The sequence below is a fragment of the Manacus candei genome, unplaced genomic scaffold, assembly GCF_025592945.1.
Source record: "Manacus candei isolate 608988 ecotype Guabito, Panama unplaced genomic scaffold, ASM2559294v1 h1tg000018l, whole genome shotgun sequence".
In the NCBI taxonomy this organism is placed as follows: Eukaryota; Metazoa; Chordata; class Aves; order Passeriformes; family Pipridae; genus Manacus; species Manacus candei.
Genome location: NW_026138066.1, coordinates 23,206,515 through 23,227,039, shown reverse-complemented (window position 1 = coordinate 23,227,039; position 20,525 = coordinate 23,206,515). Strand labels below are relative to the sequence as shown.

General features: G+C 42.0%; 1 protein-coding gene across 9 annotated transcripts in view; it reads left to right on the top strand.

The window, feature by feature from the left end:
• Positions 1-4,227: 4,227 nt before the first annotated feature.
• The window catches only part of CALD1 (caldesmon 1), a 197,098-nt gene continuing 180,800 nt past the window's right edge, over positions 4,228-20,525 (top strand). For 6 of the 9 annotated variants that reach the window (XR_007904050.1, XM_051784451.1, XM_051784443.1 and 3 more), the window contains exon 1: positions 4,228-4,440. The gene's annotated coding sequence lies outside the window, so the exon portion shown is untranslated. The remainder of the gene's footprint in view (positions 4,441-20,525) is intronic. The other 3 variants (XM_051784452.1, XM_051784449.1, XM_051784453.1) reach the window with 2 other exon arrangements.

Here is a 20,525-nt window from a genome sequence, read left to right as displayed (position 1 = left end):
GGTTTAGTCCTTCTTCCTTCCTCACCTTTGATCATGATATTCCACTTGGCACTGGAGGGACTGAAAGTGAAGAACAATGCAGTTGTGCCTGGTATTTCAGGGGTGCTTAGAGATATTCCACACTGTGCTGAATATTCCAATATGCAGTGAGGAGGAGGAAAATTTTGTTTAGTGTTGTCAGGAAAGGGAGCCCTATCTCTCTTCTCAAGGTCTTTTGATACCTCCTTTAGCTCCCTAGAGGGTTTACAGGGTAGGACCAAGGCTCTGCCCCAGCCACGTGACCCTCCAGGGATATATTTTGTCATTGGAAGTGTTAAAACTCCCTTCCCTCCTCGTCCTGCTCAAAGACGAAGAATGACAGACTTTCATTTACAATGAACTGTTGCACTGCATAAGTGTGAAGAGTGCTGTGAGGAGAACTCAGACCTGTTGGATAAAAGCACTGCTGGTTGGGTCTGAGGGCATTTACTGGAGTGAGAGCTGTGTTCAGATGAAGCTGTGATTGCAGACTAAGTGGATGCTGACCCTTGCTGCTGGCAGGGTTATAACCTTTTGTATCTCTGACCTATGCCAGCGCTCCAGCGTGTCGTGCCTTTGTTACTGGCACCAGGATAGCAAACAAAGGCTGCTTTCTTGTCATTCTTGGTGATGTATCTGAGTGATACATCATCATTACCCTGGAGCAGCAGGAACCCTGCCCCTTTGTGTCAGTCTCTGTGCTAGGGAATAGGGTTGGTTATTCCCAGTGCAGTCCTCACTACTGTGATTCTCCTAAGCAGAGATTTGGTCTCCCAGCCTAAACATGGAGCATCTATGCCAGCTGCAGGACAGAAGCTCCTTTCTGAAGATTTCTATCTTTATGCCATGAGCACTAGAACAGTTTTGACCCACTATTAGCTGTGGAGACAACTAAAAAAAATTAGATTTTGGGGATGAGAGGCAAGAACCAAATTAGTTTGGTACAGATGGGAAGAAAGGCCTTCCGTGTGGTGTATTTGATGCTTTATATGCATTTTGCTGTATTGTGGGAATGTGCAGGGGTGGGGTGGTTCAGAATGTGTTTCTGAAATGGTAGCTGAAGACATTGCAGTGACAGTGGTGACAGACAGTTCTACTCAGTAATGATCAAGGTACACCATGTCAAATAAAGAGAAGAAAAATAATTTTGGGAAGCTCAATAATAAAAACAATAAAAACGGCTTCATTTTGAAAAGCAAAATATTATCCCTCCCCAAATACTCCAAAGACCTTTTTTTCAGGTGGGGAACATAGCTCTGCCATCACAGCTGCTTCGGGAAGAAGGTACTCAGGGGCCTGGACTAGCAATAACCCAAGTGGCCCCTTTGGCCAGCACTGCCTGCCAAGTCTTGAGGGCTTTGCAGTGCCAAAATGCAAGTTCCTCAGAGTGGCTGCATGCAGCAACCAGACCTACCTCTAGGGGATGATTTATAGTGTACTTTCTAGACCACAGCCTTACCTCATCTTTAGATTGTAAATTTTGTAGGAAAAGTTGATAAACTTGCAAGAGCCACAGTCTCGACAGAGATTTCCAGGTACTTCTAACATGAATCTTCTGAGGGACTGAGTGCAGGCTTAGGGTCTCCAAGAATGTACTAAGAGCCCAACATGTATAAGCACTTTGGCTTTCATCGTGAGCAGTCCTACCCTTGCCCCAAGTTATTGAGCTCAAGATCTCAACAAGGAGCACTTGCAGGGCTCTTACTTACCATTAAAGCCTATTGATATCAAAATTGTACTTGGTTTGCATATAATATTCTTTCTATGTCTTATATGTGCAATCCTAAACCGAGAGTTGAGTTATTAAACTGCCAAAAGGGTTTGTAGCTTTGTGCTGTGCCAAAGGGTCTCTGATTTGTAAAGCAAAGGGGATAGGAAAGCGTGGCTAGAGTTGCAGCCCCGGGGATGAGGGCAAGGACTACCATGATAGTTCCCTAAATTCTTACAACTGTGGATTTAAGCATGTTATAGCTATGTGTTTACAGCAGACATATTTAGAGCAATATATTTAGAGGTGGTTCCTAGGCATAGGATGCAAAGGGGCACCCATCAGAATTTAACTCTGCATTTTTCATAGCTCGCATTTCCAGTAATATCTCCCAGAAAACTATGGTATCTGTGACAGTTTGTTGGCTTTCAAGTTTCAAGTAATGGAATTCAAAAGTTTCTCTAAGTGAAATTCAGCTTAGCAAGAGGGATGCAAACGTTACTTTTCACGACATCATTTCCCCAATACAAGATTGTTGGGGGTTTTTTTGGTGGAATTTTAATGGAAAATTGACTTGGAACACAGAGTTTGCATTGATTTGACAAAGGAATATCAAACTCATGCTAAGTGTCTTTAAAGAGTGAAAAAAACCCCCAAACCAGAAAACCACAACAATTCCCAGTTGCTTTCAGCTTTAGGTGGTGTGTCCCTCCTAGCTCCCTGTTGCAGTAGACTCTGAGATTGCAGGAGTTGGTGTCCATGCTGGAATGAGAACCTGAGGGTACTTCTTCAGTTTTCTTTTCTAGCATCCCTTAGTTGCACTTTCTCCTTAGCCTGGATTCTTCAGAGTTTTACATCCTGAAAATCTAGGGGATGGTAAGACCCAGTGGAGATTTGTAATTCCTTCCTACATAACGTCACTACCTCTTTTTATTTGGTCATGGATACATAAAGGCCAATAATTTCTGTAGTTAGTGGAATGACTGAGAACAAGGATTTTGTTCTCTCTTGTCTAGTAAATCCTGCAAACCTGTAGGTATTACTTTTAATATTTTAAACCATCGTAGCCACATCATGGAAGCTGTCTGGTATTAGAAGAAGTTTCCAAAGGGTTGTTAAAATGAAGAAAAAATGCCTTCCAAAAACAAACACCACTTTAAACAAACACACTTGATCTAATAAAGCTGTGAAATTTAAAATTACACCAGTATAATTATGATTTCTTGCTGTAAATGTGCATAGATTTGTCTCTCTTTGATTTTTTTCACACTATAAAGATTAGTTTACTGTCTATGGACTGCATCCTTCTTGCATTACACGACTCAATCCATGGAGCCCAGTGGCCAGAAAAAAAGACCCAGAAAAGCATTAAAATAGTTTAGCCCATTCAGTTGTAAAGTCATCTCACACACAGTTTCCCCCTAAATGGTTTTGTGTATATTATTGCCAAATATGAATCTGCAGAGTATCTCCTGGTCTGGAATCTTGCCCCATTAGAGCAGTCAGGTGTTGTCCTGCATCTTTGCTTAGTGGCTGGTACGTGTTAGGATCTGTGTACTGTGCTCTTTTCTAGGCAACAACTTTCGAATTTTTTTTTCACAATTCGTTTGTATACTTTGTATGTTTCCAGAGTCAGTCTTCATCTGTTTATTCATTTTCTTAAGCTACCTACATAATTTGCAAAGTTATCCATAGTGTGCAATCACTAAAGGAAAACAGATTTAAGCTTACTTTATCAAAAATATTTAAAGATAGTGAAAAGTGCTGGTTGGATTATGCAGATGTGGGGCTATTTTCGTAGTAAATGAACCAGTTTTAATGTCTAGATAAATAGCTGGATACCTATAAACTAAACCTCTGCATCCAACTAGTCCAGCTTGCCAAGGATCATCATCAAAGTTTTAAATCTCTTTAAAAGTTATATTTCAGAACACAACTCTTCTGTCTGTAACTTCTGTTGTACTATTAGAAATGGAAAGTGGCTGTGAAGACTGCCCACTCAGCTTTCATGTGCCCTTCCCACTGGTGTTTCTCTTTTTCTGCAGAATCAAGATTGTACAGCAGAGCGTTTCTGCTCCCTTTTACATGTGGTCCTTGTTAAAAAAAAAAAATACAGTGAAGTTTAGCTGTAGTAAAATTATTTATGTGATCTTTTTTTAAACTGGTGCAAAAAGTAAATATGTTTACTGTGTCTCTTTCCATTCAGTGTATTTCCTTTTTTAAGCTCCATTTGTGTTCAACAAGACAGCCTCTTTCTCCAAGATTAACATTTCTTATGATTGTTCCTGACAGAGGATTTACTTTCAGAGGCCCTGCTAAGGATAACCAAAAAAGGGCATGTAGCAAGACAGTTTTGGCAGCTTGCACGAATTTTCGAAGCTTTTTAGGTCTTGGTTTTCTGATGAGTGGCTTCCTGAGCATGCCTAGGGAATGACAGGCATCTCTGCAGGCAGGCTGAACCCACCTTGGCTTGTGCACAGCCATTGGCTGTCTATTAGAATAAATTGAGGACAATGCATACCGCTGCCTGCCAATTGTAAACATAAGGGATATGTATTCACTTAGCTTTGACTTTTGGGAGGGGCCAAGGAAAAGCTGTAGTTTTATTGAATAGGGCTGTGTGTGAGGCTGCTGGTGTGTCTTTCTTGCTGCGCTCCTGCCCAAGCAGCAGTTATTCATTTCCTTCCTACTAGTTGAATACTTTTCAGCCAGAGGTAAGGACTTAACGATACGTGTTTGTTTGGGAGCGAGCCGGTCTGACTGCATTGCAGCTACAGATCAGGCAGCATGCAAAACCTAACGGGCTGTGGGAATACTGAGAAAGTGTCAGAGACTATTTCTGCTCTCCTGCTCTCTCTCTGTGCCTCACCCCCACCCCCTTTCCAGATGTTCGTGGTGAACTAAGGGGGATCTCTGTGCCAGGCGGGTGGAGGGGATGCCTGCTTGCCCACCCCGGCAGACCTGAATGAGGAGATGCAGGGCAGGATCTGTGCTGGTCCTGCCACTCCATTTTTGATCCTTCAGTGGGCTTGTTAGTGGAGCAATAACCTATCTATCCTTTCTTGTTTCCCCTCTCCCCCCCCCTTTTTTTTTTTTTTTTTAAGAAATTGCAATAAGAGTTTTTAGTTTATTAAGATCTGCTGAATTGCTTTTAATTTTGCCTCCTAATACCTGGGCTTTCGGGGCAGCCTGACTATAAAGGCAGTCTCTGGGCGTAACTGATACAGATACAGTAAAGCTCTGGTTAATGTAAGTGATCTGATACTTGCTGAATCAGATGTCCCTCGTGGCAGCCTCTCACAGAAGTATTGTTGACAACAGATGGCATCTGTTTTTGTTTTCAGCCTTCAGCATGTGCAACAGCACACTGCCAGAATGTTTCTGTGAAGTTGTCTTTCCTGTTAAAAGGGGGAGAAAAATGCGCTTGGGTGCGACTGGAGCTCTTAAAAGTCTGGGTCTGCATTTCTGTCAGAGCGGTCCTGGGGAGAGCCAGCGAGCAGGCTCCCCTTCCCAGCTCCTTTCACACGCTGGGACAGTTGGAAATCATTGTTCAAGGTTGTCTGCTGATAGCATGACATTCTGCATAGCAGGAAATTTCTCAAAGAAAGAGCTGGGAAAAGGAAGGGAGGGAGGAAGTTTAACTGCAGATGAATACTTGATAGCAGCAGACATTGACCAAACTGCTAATCTCTGCCCAGATCCACAGAAGTGGAAGAGATTTTTCTCATGTGTCACATGCAGTTTGGAGGAATGAAAACATAACTCTTTTTAAAATTACTTTTTGTGGAGTGTTTGCTTTCAGAGGAATATTTATTTTCAGAGTATGCAGTTTTTGTGCAATTTTGCCTGAGAAGGCTTCTCTTGCTAAAAGGCGGGCAGGAGAATAATTTGGGAAAATAACACATTCCCTCCTTGGAAGCAGCTCAAAGAAAATAAGGAGCCAGTTTGTTGCTATTTTTTGGGTTGGTTTTTTGGAGTTTTGTTTTTTGTTGTTTTGTTTGGTTGGCTGGTTTTTGTTTTCTGGGGTTTTTTTTCTGGTTTTTTTTTGTGACAACTGTCTATTTAGTGTAATTTATCTGTTTTAGATACCATATTGTGAAAGATTTGTTCTTGTGTGATTTGCCATCAAGGAACCCTGGGACCCTGCCTCCATTCTTTCTCTGTCTCATTAAGTGTAGCTGTAGTTTCTCAGTAAGCATATGCATCTGCAGCATGTCTCACATCTTTTTCTCCTGCCATTGAGATGGAATGAGATCCTAAAATGACACACACCAAAACCAACGGAATGGACTTTTGTGACATAAATTACAAATGGAGGGAAACTTCCAGTAGTCCATTTGCTTAATTAAATTTCCTTTAAGTAAGGCAGGGCTGAACTTTTCTCAATATATTTGAAGAAAGTATAGGTCTGCCTTTTTTAGGGAAGCTTTTTTGATAGGTGAGTATCTTAGTCAATAAAACCTGCATACCTTAATGCAGTATCTAAATCATAATGGTAGGGAAGAAATACCAGACAAGATATCTGTGAACAAGAGACTCAACTGAAATAATTTGTATTTCCTGAAAACTTTTCTTTATTGCCACCTGCAATGACAAGAGGATCAATTCCGCAGCCTTCATTCACACAATTAGTCCTGGTGAAATCAATACCATCATTAATGGATTCAGGATCTGATGCAAGGGTAGTCCTGTGTACTCTAAATACACTTTGACACTGAGTGACATAAGCATGTATTAGAAGACTAAGGGATTTTCCGCAATTGCTACTTCATATACTCACAGCACTATTCTGACATGGAGCAGCCTGAGAGAGGGGTAATTTCCCTTGTGCTTTTATTTCTTGTCCAACATCAATACACATAAGGCAACAGTGACACTGAAAGCTGGGTTATTTGAAAGGAAAAGGGGATATGTAAGTTCCTCTGGCTGTCATTAGAGGGAAAGTTGAAGTGCATTAAGATGATTTCTTATTCTTCAGTGTCATTCATGGGGCCACATGTGGCATGCCAGTCAGCATCTCAGTCCCATATAGGTTTAGGGCACAGTGCTTCTTGTTCCAGGTGGTGAGACTAGAAAGATAGGGCAAGGCCTGTGGGATGTCCTTCCTTCAGGACAAATAGAACATGAATGCCCTGGGACTGTTTAAAATACTTTGATTTCTCAGTAGTTGCTTACATGAGACCTATTCTGTGGGCTGCCTGAATTTTAATTTGTATTAAAGATCCATGGAGTTGTTCACCTCTGTCTGTCAAGGGTACAACTTGGTACATTTGATCACTGTGTGTGAACAAAGAAGGACAGGAAACCATATATGCCTGAGAGGGCCAAGAGAGCAGCATTAACTGTCCATCTGCAGGGCTTGTCTGGACTCTCCTGGGTATGGGAGAAAGCTCCCAGAAAGGCAACAGGGCAGAATGAGAAATGCAGTCCTGTGAATCTTTTGTTGCCTTTGAGAGGAGCTTCGTAGGGAGTTTGCAGGATTGGGCTCCAGGTGTACAAAGCCTGAGGCACGCAGGCCTGTGACTGCAAAGAGTGGGAGTCTGTCTTCAAAGGAAGCTTTCATTCTTTAAAAATTGCCTCCTCATAGTAACTACCCCCTGGCACCTTCTAACAAGGAAGCTGCTGACTTCCTAGAGCCTTCAGAAATATGCATGTGCAGGGGATGGTTTGATGGTTTTGTTCATAGCTCCTGAGTGGTTAAATGGATGAAAATAGGTTTGGGGGGCAACTGTACCAAGTCACCTACACATGTGTAGGTACTTACTCTTGGAGTGCTGATTCTTGTTGGGAAGATGTAGCTGGTCCATGCTTCTAAGCTGCTTGTCAAGGACTTGGTTAAGGCTGAAATTTGACCCAGAGACATGTGAAGATCAGATGAGATCTGACCATTCTGGATGAAACACTGAGGTTGTGGGACAGCTGAATTATGCAACTTTCTTCCTTTTTTTTTTTTCTTTCCTGATGCCTTGGTACATTTCAACTAGCCCAACAGGGAAGGATGCTCAATACTCAGTCTTTGGGATCACTCCCAGTTCTGGGGGAGCTTGCTCCTGCTTTTCTTGAAACAGATTTGATCAACCAAAAAGGTTAGAGAATGTAACACTGTTACGTAGCTGCTAGCCCTGCTGTGTTAGCTGTATGGTTTCCATCCTGCATTAAAAAAGTGCTGCATTTCATGTGTTTTTCCTCTGGAACTGTGCTTAGTCCTTACAAATGGTGTGGGGCTTGCAGCCTGATTGCTGAGCAGACACCGGCGTTGGCAGTGTGGTCCCTACTGTGTCCCTCTCCCGGAGCGTCCTCAGCTGCCCTTGCAAGGAAAGCTGCTTTCCAGTCTTTCTCACTTGAAAACCTCTTGGCTGTTGCTTTGTTGTGCAGAAACTGCTGTGCATCCAGTGACAGCAGTGCCCAGGCTCGCTGGGCTCCCCGGCAGTGAGGCAGGTAGGCTCTGAGCTGGGTCACCCCTCCACCAGTGGTCAGTGTCTCAGTTCAGTGAGACTGAGGTGTTTTGTTAAGGAGGATGAGTTATGAGGAAGACCAAACTCTTTCCTCTAAGCAGCTGTAAATCTGAAATTAAGAGTCTCCAATTGAGGAAGTATGGAGAAAGGAAAAAATAACAGCCCTTTATTAAAGGATATATGTGTATGGGCAGAACAACAAGAGAACACAAAAACCAACTAAACAATAATCCTGCACCCAAAGTCCCCTTGAAAAAGGAAACAGCTCAGTACTTTCCACCTTTTGGCGTAATTCTAACCACGATCAGCAGGAGGCAAACCACCCTCTCCCATTCAACATCTTTCTTTTACAGGGATGCAGGGAAAAGAAAAAAGTAGAATTCCCCCTTGGTTTTTTTTTTTTTTTTAGAACAAGTAAACCTATGACAGTCAGGAGCCACCACTGCAAGTTTATGCCTCTTTCCCCCTTCCTGCCCCTTTTGTCTGCCCATTAAGAGGGAAAAACTCTGTCCATGAAGCATAGGGGCACCTCCTAATCAGAAAATCTTGTCTATGGAAGTGTTTATGGGTTCAAGCTAGGAAGAAGTGCTTATGGAGACTGTCCTACTGTCCTGCTTATGGAGACTGTCTTACCTGAGGGTAGGACCAAATAACTGAGGAAGAAGGGGAAAGAGAGAAAGGGAAAAAGCAGCTGTATCTTAAGCCACTAGAGTAATTTTTCCTTTGAATTTTTTTCTATGGTCTTAAATACCTGGTGAGTCACTTCATCACCATGTGTCTGTTTCTCTATCTCCAAATAAAGGATAATCTGTACCTTTCTGTATTTAGCCCATTGGGTTGCTGGGGCTTAGTTCATTAGTGTTCATAAAGAACTTCTAATACCAAAATGCCAAGTTTAAGCACTGGCTAAAACCTTATTTTTGACTAATTTCCCAGCATGAACTCAGACTTTTTTTTCTTTGTTTGTTCACACAGACATGTATCCCACTAGAAAGTAACTTCTAGATTAAGGGTATAAAACTGCTGAAGCCCAGTGAATGAGGTGGAAGATGGGGACCAGGCTCAGTAGTGACAGCGTGCTGATGTGTCTGGAGGGAATTTCTTGGGTGCTTGCAGATTGCTTGCTGCACCTGAAACAATCTTCCTGTGAAGTTGTCATGCATGTTCCAAAACTGAGTGAAGACAGGTTTTGCATACAGATCCACCACAGTGTCATAAGCTTGGAAGCAAAACTATTAAGGAAGCTGCTGAACCTTATCTGCTTGTTCAGTTTTGTGTCCAAGAAAGCATTTGAAATTGTAACCCCTGGGGCAGGCCAGGCTGCACTGGGGAAAATGTTAGGGAAAGATTTCAGGCAATGAAACGACATTACATGTTTTCATGCCCTCTTGTATACAGAACACAAATAAAGAGCATTCCCCTTGAGGTTTGCTGTGGAGGGTGTGAAGCAAAGTGGAACCCACCCATTTGCACACTTTCTGGTTTATGTCCTTAGATGGCAAAAAAAAAACCTTTGGAATTTATCTTATAGAATAGCTTATAGAATAGATAAGTAGATTTGTGGAGATAAAGTTTTGCTATAAATGTACTGGTTTGGGATATATTCAGAAGGACAACTCTGAAGGCCAACAAATATAAAAGGGGGGGGTGTGTTCTGCTAAATGCAGGAAGACAATGTCATTGCACATGGATGTGCACGTGACCTTCCCAATCTTCCTTCAAGCATGTGGAAATCTAAGGGGCATGGAAATCACTGTCTCAATTCTAAAATTTAAATGACTTGGGGTGAGGGAGAGCTAGCATTGATGATTCATTAAATGGCTGAGGGAGCCTGAACCTGTGACAGCTATGTAAATAAAGGTCCTGAGATTTTGGCAGCTTGTTTTATGTCCTTGTCTGAAGTAACTGATTTTGGCTAGGGAGAAGCAGCTCAGGGCTGGATGAACCCTCATCGAGGGAGTGCAGGAGCAGCAGTTCCTGGGCTCCTTCAGAAGTCAAGGTCAGAGGATCCTGCCCCTTGGATTCCAGTCATCTTCAAAGTGATCTCTTCCCCAGTGAAGGAGCCTGTGATCAGGCCATTGGTTTTTTCTTATTTGCAAGGCTTTGATGTTCCCTGCTGCCTTTCTGACTGCCACAGGGCATGTTACTACCCTTTTCTCACTTCATTCTTTTTTTTGACAGCGCGCTCTCTAATGAAATGACACTCTTCTCTTGTTTTTTTCTTTTTTTTTTTTTGGGGTGTGTGTGTGTGGTTTTGTTTTGTTTTGTTTTGTTTTTCTGAGCCACAGTGCTCACTCTGATAAAATCTTTCATTCCAGAGGCAAAGGTATGACCTTTTATAACTCCTCAACGTTCCAGAGGACCTAGCAGTGCTAATTTGATAGCCCGGATCACCACTAATACAAGCTGTTGTGCTGAGGACAATTTTGCCTCAGTCTTCTGGGTTCAGTAGACAGAGAGAGTAGGCTGAGGACTTTGTGTTTGAATCTTCCTTATGACTGCTTTCTCTCAGCAATTTCAAAAGCCATTAAGCTGGGGAGAATTTGGCTTTGCTGCGGCCCAGTTAAAACTCATAGGTTTGGAAAAAAAATTCCTGGAGCTTGGCTACAATGTGTGGAAATTAGGGGTGGGTTGGGTTCGCTCTGAGATCTGGAGAAGTGTTTGGTCAGCTCTCATTTACCTGCATAGCTTAACCTGCTGGTGCTGCAGGATGCCTCCAGCCAACATCGTTCATGGGTGGCTTTGGGGTGCTGCACCCCTGGGTAGGCAAGAGGAGAGAGCTTGCTGCTTTTTTTGGCTTTGGGAACAGCATATCCCCATGGCAGAGCCACACCCCTGCCATGAAAATGAGGAGTTTAATTCGGATGTCTGATAAGCCACAGCTGCTGCTTTGCCACTTCAAAGAGAACTTGTATTATAAAGATTGAAGTGCAGCATTTTAATTGCCGTAAATATGAACAAGAATGTTTAGGCAATCCAGATGATGTGGAGCCAAACATTTCTGTGGCTAATATATATTACACTGGCAAAAGCAGGCCAGCTGAGAATTTCCCTACCACCATGCCAGTAATTTAAAGCACCAATTGTCTCTTTTCTGCTACATTGGTGAAAATGAGGGAGAAGATTTGACCTGGGCATCAGTTGGTCTGAATTTGAACTTGATTTCAGTAGCTGTACAGTGATGTAAACGGTATTGTGAGAGGCTTTTTAAAAAATATAGATTGGGTCTAATCTCAGTTACCTTAGTAACTGGAAATCTGTTTGATTTCCTTGAGTTACTCAGAATTCGCTGTAAGCTGCTTGCTGTTGAGAATCTGGCCCTGTTTGTTTGGCTTTCTACCCATCCCCTAAAGGACAATGACAGCAGGAAATTGGGTCAAAATCCCAGAAACAAACATTCACTGGAAAATAGTATTTCATGCAAGAAAGGGCACTGCAAACCCAGAAAGCCAGTAAAATTCCATTGCTGGTTTGCTCCCTGGTGATTAAAAGGCCCTGCCATATATGGGAAAGATCTGAGCTCCATTCACTCCAGTGACAATAGTAAGTGGCTTATTCACTGGACACAGTATGGAATCAAGGAGCAATGCATTATGACAATAAAACACAATGCATTATGACAACTTTGCTTGTAGTTTGCTTGCAGTTTGCTCTGCTGCGTGTTATTGAAAGCTCTGTGACTAGTTTTTTTTCTTGTTCCTTTATTTAGATCCCTGTAAACTACAGCCAGTTTGGTTTGCCATTTAACCCTCCTCCACAAAACCAGACATGCCAGTCTATTTCCTCTCCTTCCCCCTATCAACACAAACAAATAAAAAACATCTCTCCAGCAGTATATATAAATGTAGCTCCTTGGTCTTCAGTGCATCTAGCGTGTATTTATATGACTGAAGGTTTGGATTAGAGGACAAAACCTTATTCTCACTGGTTATAAAGCACTAACTTCAACAAAAGCCATGACTAAATGTGAGTGTTTCAGAGTCAGGGATGGGACCATAGGATCGAAGCAAATAAGAAGTGTGTGCATATAAATAGGGATGAGTTTTGGGAGGAGGAGGAAGGAAGCAGCGTGCTTTGGATGGGAGTTGCAGAAGAGATCCCTCCTCCACACAGCTCTCAGGGATTTTGTCTCCACCACATCAGTTTCTAGATGGTGAAACCCTACACAGATGACATAGGGACACGAAGTCATTGAAGCACAGTTGTGTCTACATTCTTGCTTTTCCATTTATTTCATTTAGGGATCAGTACTCGCTACTGTCAAAATCACAGGGATAAAGTAGTTGGTCAAGTTGGATTTTATTTCACAGGGAAAGAGACAGTTAAGTGCAACAATGGAGCTAAAGAAGGTTTTCTGCTCGCTGGAGATTTTCTGGAGCTTTTATTGTTTGTGTTAAATTGAGTACCTTAGAAATATGATGTTTTTGCCATACTGGTAAATTTAGAGATTTTCTGGGATCCCCTGCATAACTTTGCTGAAAACCCACATCTTTGTGGCCAGAAGGGCTGATTGATCAGTTGGATCTCCCAGATTATATGCCTTATTGCACACCATGCTCATGTTTGGAGGCCACGTTTAAAATGGGTGTTACAGTCAGACGCAGGACAGGTTGGCTGGATTTGAAGCCAATCTTCTGCTCCTCCAAATGCTTTTCGTGTCTGGCTGGCAGTAATTCTGAGGAGATGTCATTTGATCATTATCATGAAGTCATGCTATGACACACCCACTGAAGGACCCTAATATGGCCAAAAGAAGCACTGTCAGGTTGTGACTGTTGGGTCATGCAATAGTAACACATGAATAGTTCCATTTTCCAGACCTTAGAAGAATCAGGGATAGCCAATTTGGAGATCAAAATAACTACTTATCTAATCTCATTCATATTTTTTCATTCAGGGTTTGGATTGTGAGAAACCAAGGCAGTGTTGGATCAAGGGTTGAACTTGATGATCTTGGAGGTCTTTTCCAACCCTGTTGATCCTATGATTCTATGATTCTATCAAACTCTGTGTTATATTGGCTTTTTAAATGCATCTGGAGCTCCTGAAAAATGTTCTTGAATAACAAGCACATTGAATGCAATATGTATTATTGCATGTTCAAAAATGCCTTTTATTTCTTCTATTTTTACTGTGTTCCTGAGCCTAAATGGAAGATGGGAGACTGCTGTGTTTTTCTTTTACCTCTTAAAAGAAGAAAGAGTAAATGATGCATGCTCTGGAGCAATTTTCCCCCTGCATTTCCCCTCCTCTGACTGATTTACGACCAAGCTCAGTGTTTGTGCAATCTTGTTTTGGCTGCTTGTAGAGAAGCATTGCAAGAGTTCGTGGTGTTCAACTCTGCTGCTCTGCACTGTCCCCAGCTGGCAGTTCCCCTTCCCTTTGTTGTGGTCCTTCAGTAAAGGCTGTCAAAATCATCAACCCCCTTCCCTATTGTGCTCGTGAACTACCTTAAAGCCTCAGTCCATTGTCCAAGAAAGAATTTCCATGATCAGCAAAGACATTTATTGCTTCACCTGTCAAACCCAAAAGCTAGTTTGTCGTTCTTGGGCTGTCTGCTATAACGACCCAATTGCTTTTTCAAAATAGGCAGTTTGTTGGGTTCTTTTCCTGCCCTCTCTAAGTAGATGTGAGCTCCTTCCTTGGAGCTAATATATAGTAGACTTAATATTAACAAGAGGGGAGGTAGTAGTGACGTATTTGCATTCTGTGTCACGGTATCTGATAAAGATCACCTCATCTTAGTAAAAAAATGAAAGGAATTTACTGTATGTATGGGAAATATGTTTTGTTATAAATGAACAGATTGGAAGTGGAGACAGATTATGAATTTGACTTATATGACAAAATACAGTTATACGGTTCTGAAGGCCAGGAGACTGGTGCAATGAACTAGAAAAAATCCTTATAATCTGAGCACGTTATTTCTGTCTCTCCTGTGACCCTTCCAGACAATGGAAAGTCACTGATGGAAAGGTTGTTGGCATGAGTAGGCATAGTTGTTTTCACTGATCCTGGTTCAATGCCTACAGGTCACCAAGGCTGAATTTAAACATTTATATTCAAAGTTTTTCCTCAATTTAGAATTAAATACCAGAAACTGCAGGCATGAAAAAAACCCATACCCAGCACCAACCTCCTCCCACAAAACCAAAAATTTATCTTGTCCCTATCCTCTAGGCAGCACAGGATGATTCCCAAAAGTATATTCACATGTTTTGTCCATAAATGCCTCTGTTTATTAACAAAATACAGTAGTTTTCCAGTGAAGACTGGGGTAGTTTGCTGCACTTTCTAGTTTTTAGCAAGGGGAAATAGCTGTCTTTCTAAAATGTGTTTCTTGGCCCATGGATATTGCTCATGTGAATTTAAGCAAAGAAAAACCCTAATGAATGGAAACTTGTTGAAGAGTTAACAGCAGCTGGTTTTATTATGGACCACGGCTCTGACATGATCTCACACAGGTTTAAGACAAGTGTTACCTCACTCACTTCAATGGAACTGCTTTTCATTTGCAAGGGAGTAAATGAGGCCAAAATCAGACAGAGACCTAGGGAGACTCTCTGGGAGAGGGTTTTAGTCTGGGAAATATGCTTTACATAATATAAAATATATGGGCATATCTACACATTGCAGTAAATGTGTCAGACCACCTGAGAGAAAGGAGCCGAATTCTGCTTTGAGTAGCACCTGTGTAAATGGACTGCAGGGATAATGTGTCAGGGAGGACCAAAGAAGTATCTGATTTTCTTTCCGAGTGCAACGGTGAATTTCTTTCTTACTGGATTGCTCATGTTTCCTTGATGGTTAGGAAATATGGCAAAATAAGACTGTTCTGCAGGGAGCTTCATGTTTTTTGCTCCTTAATTTCAACCATATCAAAAGAGAAGTTATGTTGATTATTGTAAGGCCAGTTCAGACAGAAGCACCACACGTGGTTGCTTTGCCTTGAAGCTATCAAAAGAAGCAGTGAAATAAGAATTCTATATTTCCCAGGTCAAACGTCTCATCAGAATTGTATAATACTACCTCTTCCTTCAAGCTCAACCTTCAGCTCAGCTAAATCATGCAAAATTGGAGTATGGTGGCTGTGCTCTATTGAAAAGGTAGCTTTGGTCTCAAAGAGACAGCAGAACTTTAAAACTTCTTGAAATCCAGTAGAAGTGTTATTTAAGAAGGATGTTTGGGTACTACAACAATCTGCAGCTGCGAGATGGGCTTTGCTGTTTTTCTGGATATGAGGAAACTCAGTTGAAGATGTGACAGGTATTGATTAAGAGTAAATGAAGGCCACAGAGAGAGAGTTTTGTTGTCTTGTGTTTTTTTACTCCTTATGGTTTGGTATTTCTTCTTACTGCTCTCCTGTACAGCAGAATCTGAGGTACAGGCACATCTAGAACCAGAACCTCTGAAGTGTGAGCTTTGAAATGCTGTTTTAGGCTTAGAGTTTAACACAGCTCCCGTGATTTTAGCAGAATTTCCCACCAATAGAACCACTGGTTTCAGATGCTTCTTGCTTTAATCAGTCTTTGAAACAGTGACATTTATAGGTGTGTAAAGTTTCATTGCCATGGGGTTTGCAGCACGATTCTGTGCAGTCCCAGTGTTGGAGGGAAACCATTTTAAGACCGTGGAGTTCAGTAGTGTTAACTTCAATTTTTACTTTCCTCGAGGACTTGAAGGAAAGCAGAATGATGGTAATTAAGCTTGAACTGTGGACCAAAATTGAGAGGGAGAAGGCAATAAAGTATGGGGAATGTTTTAAATGGCCCTATCCCCTTATTTAAAGTGAGCTCTTAGAGAGTGGGGTTACAAGTCTCTTCTCAGCCTATTACAGGTTTCTTACTGTTCACTGTCTGAGACAAAGCTAATTATACTGTCCACAGAAAAAGCAAAGCAGAAGGTAGTGTCCTTGTGGTTCAGAGAACTGCTAATTATTCCCAGTGGTGTTGCAGAAAGGTGTTCTTACATAATTGATCTGAGATCACCAACTTGTTTCACACAGGATGCTGTTTTGCCATCATGCACAAATGACTTCTGTCAACTGCAGTGATTTCAGATTCACTGTGGTGAGCCAGGAGTAGAGAGCCTATTGCTCAGAGGATTTGAGGTGAGATTTTTAGTCCTCTCTGGATCTTCCTCCTGAGGAAATGAAACGCTGCCAAGACAGAGAAACTCCAGTGGGAGAGCTCTTGTTTGAATACACAACATAAAAGTTTTACTTCTGCTTGCTTCCAGCATGCTTCTGTCCTAAAAGATACCCCATATTTCTATCTTAATACTCTCGTTGGCTGAACAGTGCTTTCCAAATTCAACCTGAACTGTGTATGCTAATAACATTGTGCATGTTGTAGGTCACTTTACTGAGACAAAAATGGCCAAGGTCATGTGTAAAATAAGTGAGAGAGGTAGGGACAGAGATAAGGACTTCTGTTTCCTACAGCAAGACACACAGGTCTAAGCCATGATGTCATCCCAGGACGTAATATTCAAAGGCCTACTACTTACTTACCTTTCTTTCATGTGACTCTGGGACTGCCATATTAACCACAAAGGAAGAGATAAGCAAGCAGGGCAATTTTTGCCAGTGAAGAAGGATTAAAATTTTAGAGCAGTTTAAACATATTTAGAGGTGTTAGAGGAGAAAAAACAACCCAAGATATTGAATGTGGGATTATCAGCTGAGCAGTTTTCCAAGGGAAAAAGACCTAAATAAATGTTGTCTGGGGACTTGGATGTCAAGAGATATGATGCCTTTTAGTATATGCTGAATTTCCCCTTTGCTATTTAGTTAAGAGCAAGGCTATTATGGGGTGTTATGGTATTCTGTCCAAAGCACCTGGCCACCCTTGACCAGCTTTATTTTTGATCAGTGAAAGCATAGGGTAAGTGATGCTGTTCTAGATTTCTGCTACTGGATTCTTTCTGCTGCCTTACATCTATGGGGTTGTGTTAGTACCACACTTATTGTATTGGGCTGCTTTTGAGAAAGTTTATTCATAATTTACTGAAGGTATTCTCAGCAAACGGGCAATAAATCCCCTTAGGCAGTGTGACTGTCGTGGTGGTTTCAGAAAGCAGAGGTGGCACAAAGTTCTTTTGTGCTAGGCCGAGTGCACCCTCACCAAATTTGCAGATGACACCAAGCTGAGTGACGTGGCTGACACACCCGAAGGGGGGGATGTCATCCAGAAGGGACCTGGAAAGCTCAAAAAAGTGGCCCCATGGGAATCTCATGATGTTTAACAAGACTAAGTGCAGGGTGCTGCACCTGGGTTGGGGGAATCCCTGGTATCAATACTGGGTGGGGGACAAACAGATTGCGAGCAGCCCTGCTGGGAAGGACTTGAAGGTGCTGGTGGATGAGAGGCTGGACATGAGCTGGCACTGTGTGCTTGCAGCCCAGAAAGCCAGTTGTATCCTGGGCTGCATTCAAAGCAGCGTGGGCAGCAGGTTAGGGGAGGTGATTTTTAGCCCTCTGCTCTGGTGAGATCTCACCTGGAGCACTGCATCCAGCTCTGGGGTGGCCAGCACATGAAGGACAGTGACCTGTTTAGTGAGTCCAGAGGAGACCACCAAGATGATTAGAGGGATGGAGCACCTCTCCTATGAGGAAAGGATGAGAACTGGGTTTGTTCAGTGTGGACAAGAGAAGGCTTTGGAGTGACCTGGACTTCAGTGCAGGAATGAAAACTGCAGGAGGGAGAGATCAGACAGACGGTGTCGCGTCCATTTTTGTCATGCCTGAAAGTGATGCATTACTTGAAACGAGTGTGTCAGAAGTGAACAACTACAATTTTATGCTGGAACATGTCTGTGACAGAAGAACAGGAGGGTACATGGAAACAGCTGCTTCTCATACAACTTTTGTGCCTCCTGCTACACAAGGATCATAAAAGTATATCTCTGAAATACCTGAAAGACAAGCTTTATGTACTGCATGTGACTTTGCATTTATACAGGTGCAATTGCTTCAACTGAAGGGCCATTTTGATGAGAGATAGACTGTCTCATTTGCATTTTAGACATAAATCATGTTTTGACATTTCCACAACTGGTGGAAACAAACACACTCCACTTGTGTTGGCATTCTTGTTATGTGCATAAAAGATGACCTACCCTCCTTACCCATATGCACTTTTTGCATGGATATAGTGCCCAAGAAACATGCCTTTAAATTTTACCCTTCTGAATCCATTGTGGCTTTACACTTCCTAGTTTGTAGTTGTGCTCACCATTGGTAACTGAGGGGAATGGGACCTGAAATTTCATTTTGAATGCTGTTTTGCCTTCAGGCAGTTCAGTAACCCGTCTATGCCCAGAAGTACCAGATTTTGTTAGCAATGTCAGCTGTTGACATCAACCTCAAAATAATGTCATGGTTTGAGCATAAAATTATGTGGATTGAGAAAAGCTTCATTTGAAGGAGACCAAAGATTTAGACATTTAGGTAATTGCCATCTAATTATCATGGCCTTGTTAATGTGGCAAGGAATAAGAGAAAAGGATATCAGGTGCTTTGAGCTAACAGATAAGAAATATAGATGCTGTAGTCCATGGTAGCTACAGTACTTCAGTTTTTAAAATGTGTGTATGATTTGCAGCTTTAGGTGCTGGATGCTGTCTTTGATTATAACAGTGCTGAACTTCAGCTGCAACACTGAAACTTCTGATTTTCTAGTGCATTAGTAAGTGAAATCTAAGCACGTAATCTGTAAAAGTAAATGTGATTACTTTAGCAAATGTATTACAGCTGGCCAGGTTTAACATTAAGGTACCTGTTTCTTATGGCTGACTAGTGTCAGAAGACAGGTGATGGCTTGAGCTGTGCTTCGCAGAAAGGATGGAAGAGAAAAATTATTGTCTTGCATTCTTCCGTGTGTGAGTTAAACAAAGTTGCAGATCTGACCTATGACACCCCTTCCCACTATTTTCTTTTGTTTAAAACTTCTTGGTGAGACTAGCCTTTTTTAATTTCAAAGTGTCTGGTAAAACTGTAGCTAAGTGGTCTGCTTCAAAAATGAACACTTGATAAAATCTTTGAGAACACCTAAGGCATCTGACAGTATCACTAATCTCTTTCAAAGTGGTAGCCTGCTAGAGCAGGAGATGGGACTCCTGTTGCACTCCATTTCTGGTGCTGCTTTGGTTTTGCTTTAGCAGACTTTTTGTTTAATTATCTATAAAACACACCTCGGATTTCTGTAGTAGCACAGAGGCAAAGGGTTGATTGCAGCAGCACTTCAGCTTTGGTCGATGATCGCTGTGGTGAAAAAGATACACTCCTGAAATGCTGTAGGAGATCTCTCTCTGGTCAGACCACTGTCACAAAGCACTGCTTGCACTGATGTAGGTCTCTTCATTATTTTCCAGACTTGGGTGTCATTTCCCATTGTGGACAGGACCTTATTAATCTGCTACAAAATTATACTTATTTCCCAATCATTTGGAAATTTCAGCAGCTAGATATCCGTTTTTTCACAAGAACGTTGTGGCTTGAGATCTAATTAGGGTCTACAAAGTGTTTAGAGGCTCTTTAACGAAAGGTGCCCTGAAAGTGTAAGCACATTGTGATATTATTAGCTAAAGTGATGCCTACCAAGAACTAGTGGCTGGATAAGGCTGTCATCAACTGCTAAGCTTTTTCTGTTCCTGTTCTTTGATCTTGCAGGTTTCTAATTCCTCCTTTTCAGCATTATTAAATTCCCCTTTACAAAGAATGCATGTTGGTGAAGAATCAGTTGGACTGGTGACCAACTGATTTTTGGGTCACCAGTCCAAACAATTGGAGCAAATTATTAGGTTTACAATTTCAGTCTCAATTTAAAGCACTGGGGTGTTAAGAATTGCTCTCTGTGAGGTTTAAAAAAAATTTAGAAATAACCATCTTGAGTAACCAGTGTACATGACAAGACTACTAATAAATAATGAAATTACTCCGTGGATTAATTAATTGCTTTTCCCCTCCTTGCCTAGAAAAACAAAGTCAGATATAAAATAGTGAAGGGTCTCTGTGTTACAGCCAGGTCCAGTTGAGGTGTGACAGCTAGAGGAAGACAGGGCTCAGAGGGGCTTCCTTTGTGCTTCAGATCACTGCAAGAAGCAGCTGTAATCTTAGTGCTTGTACTTGTGTGGACAGATGTGTCACTGTTCCTCGGGGTTACACTGGGAGGGGAGGCATCGTGCCTGGTGTGTGGTCCATGCTGAGGTATGAACGCCGGGAGCTGCAGCCAGGTCATCTCCCAGCCCTACAGTAATTCTGTTCCTTGAAGGGGCTTTTGGGGCAGTAACATGAGCAATGCCAGTCCTTAGGGGTCCTCTCTCTCCTATTCAGAGGTGCATAA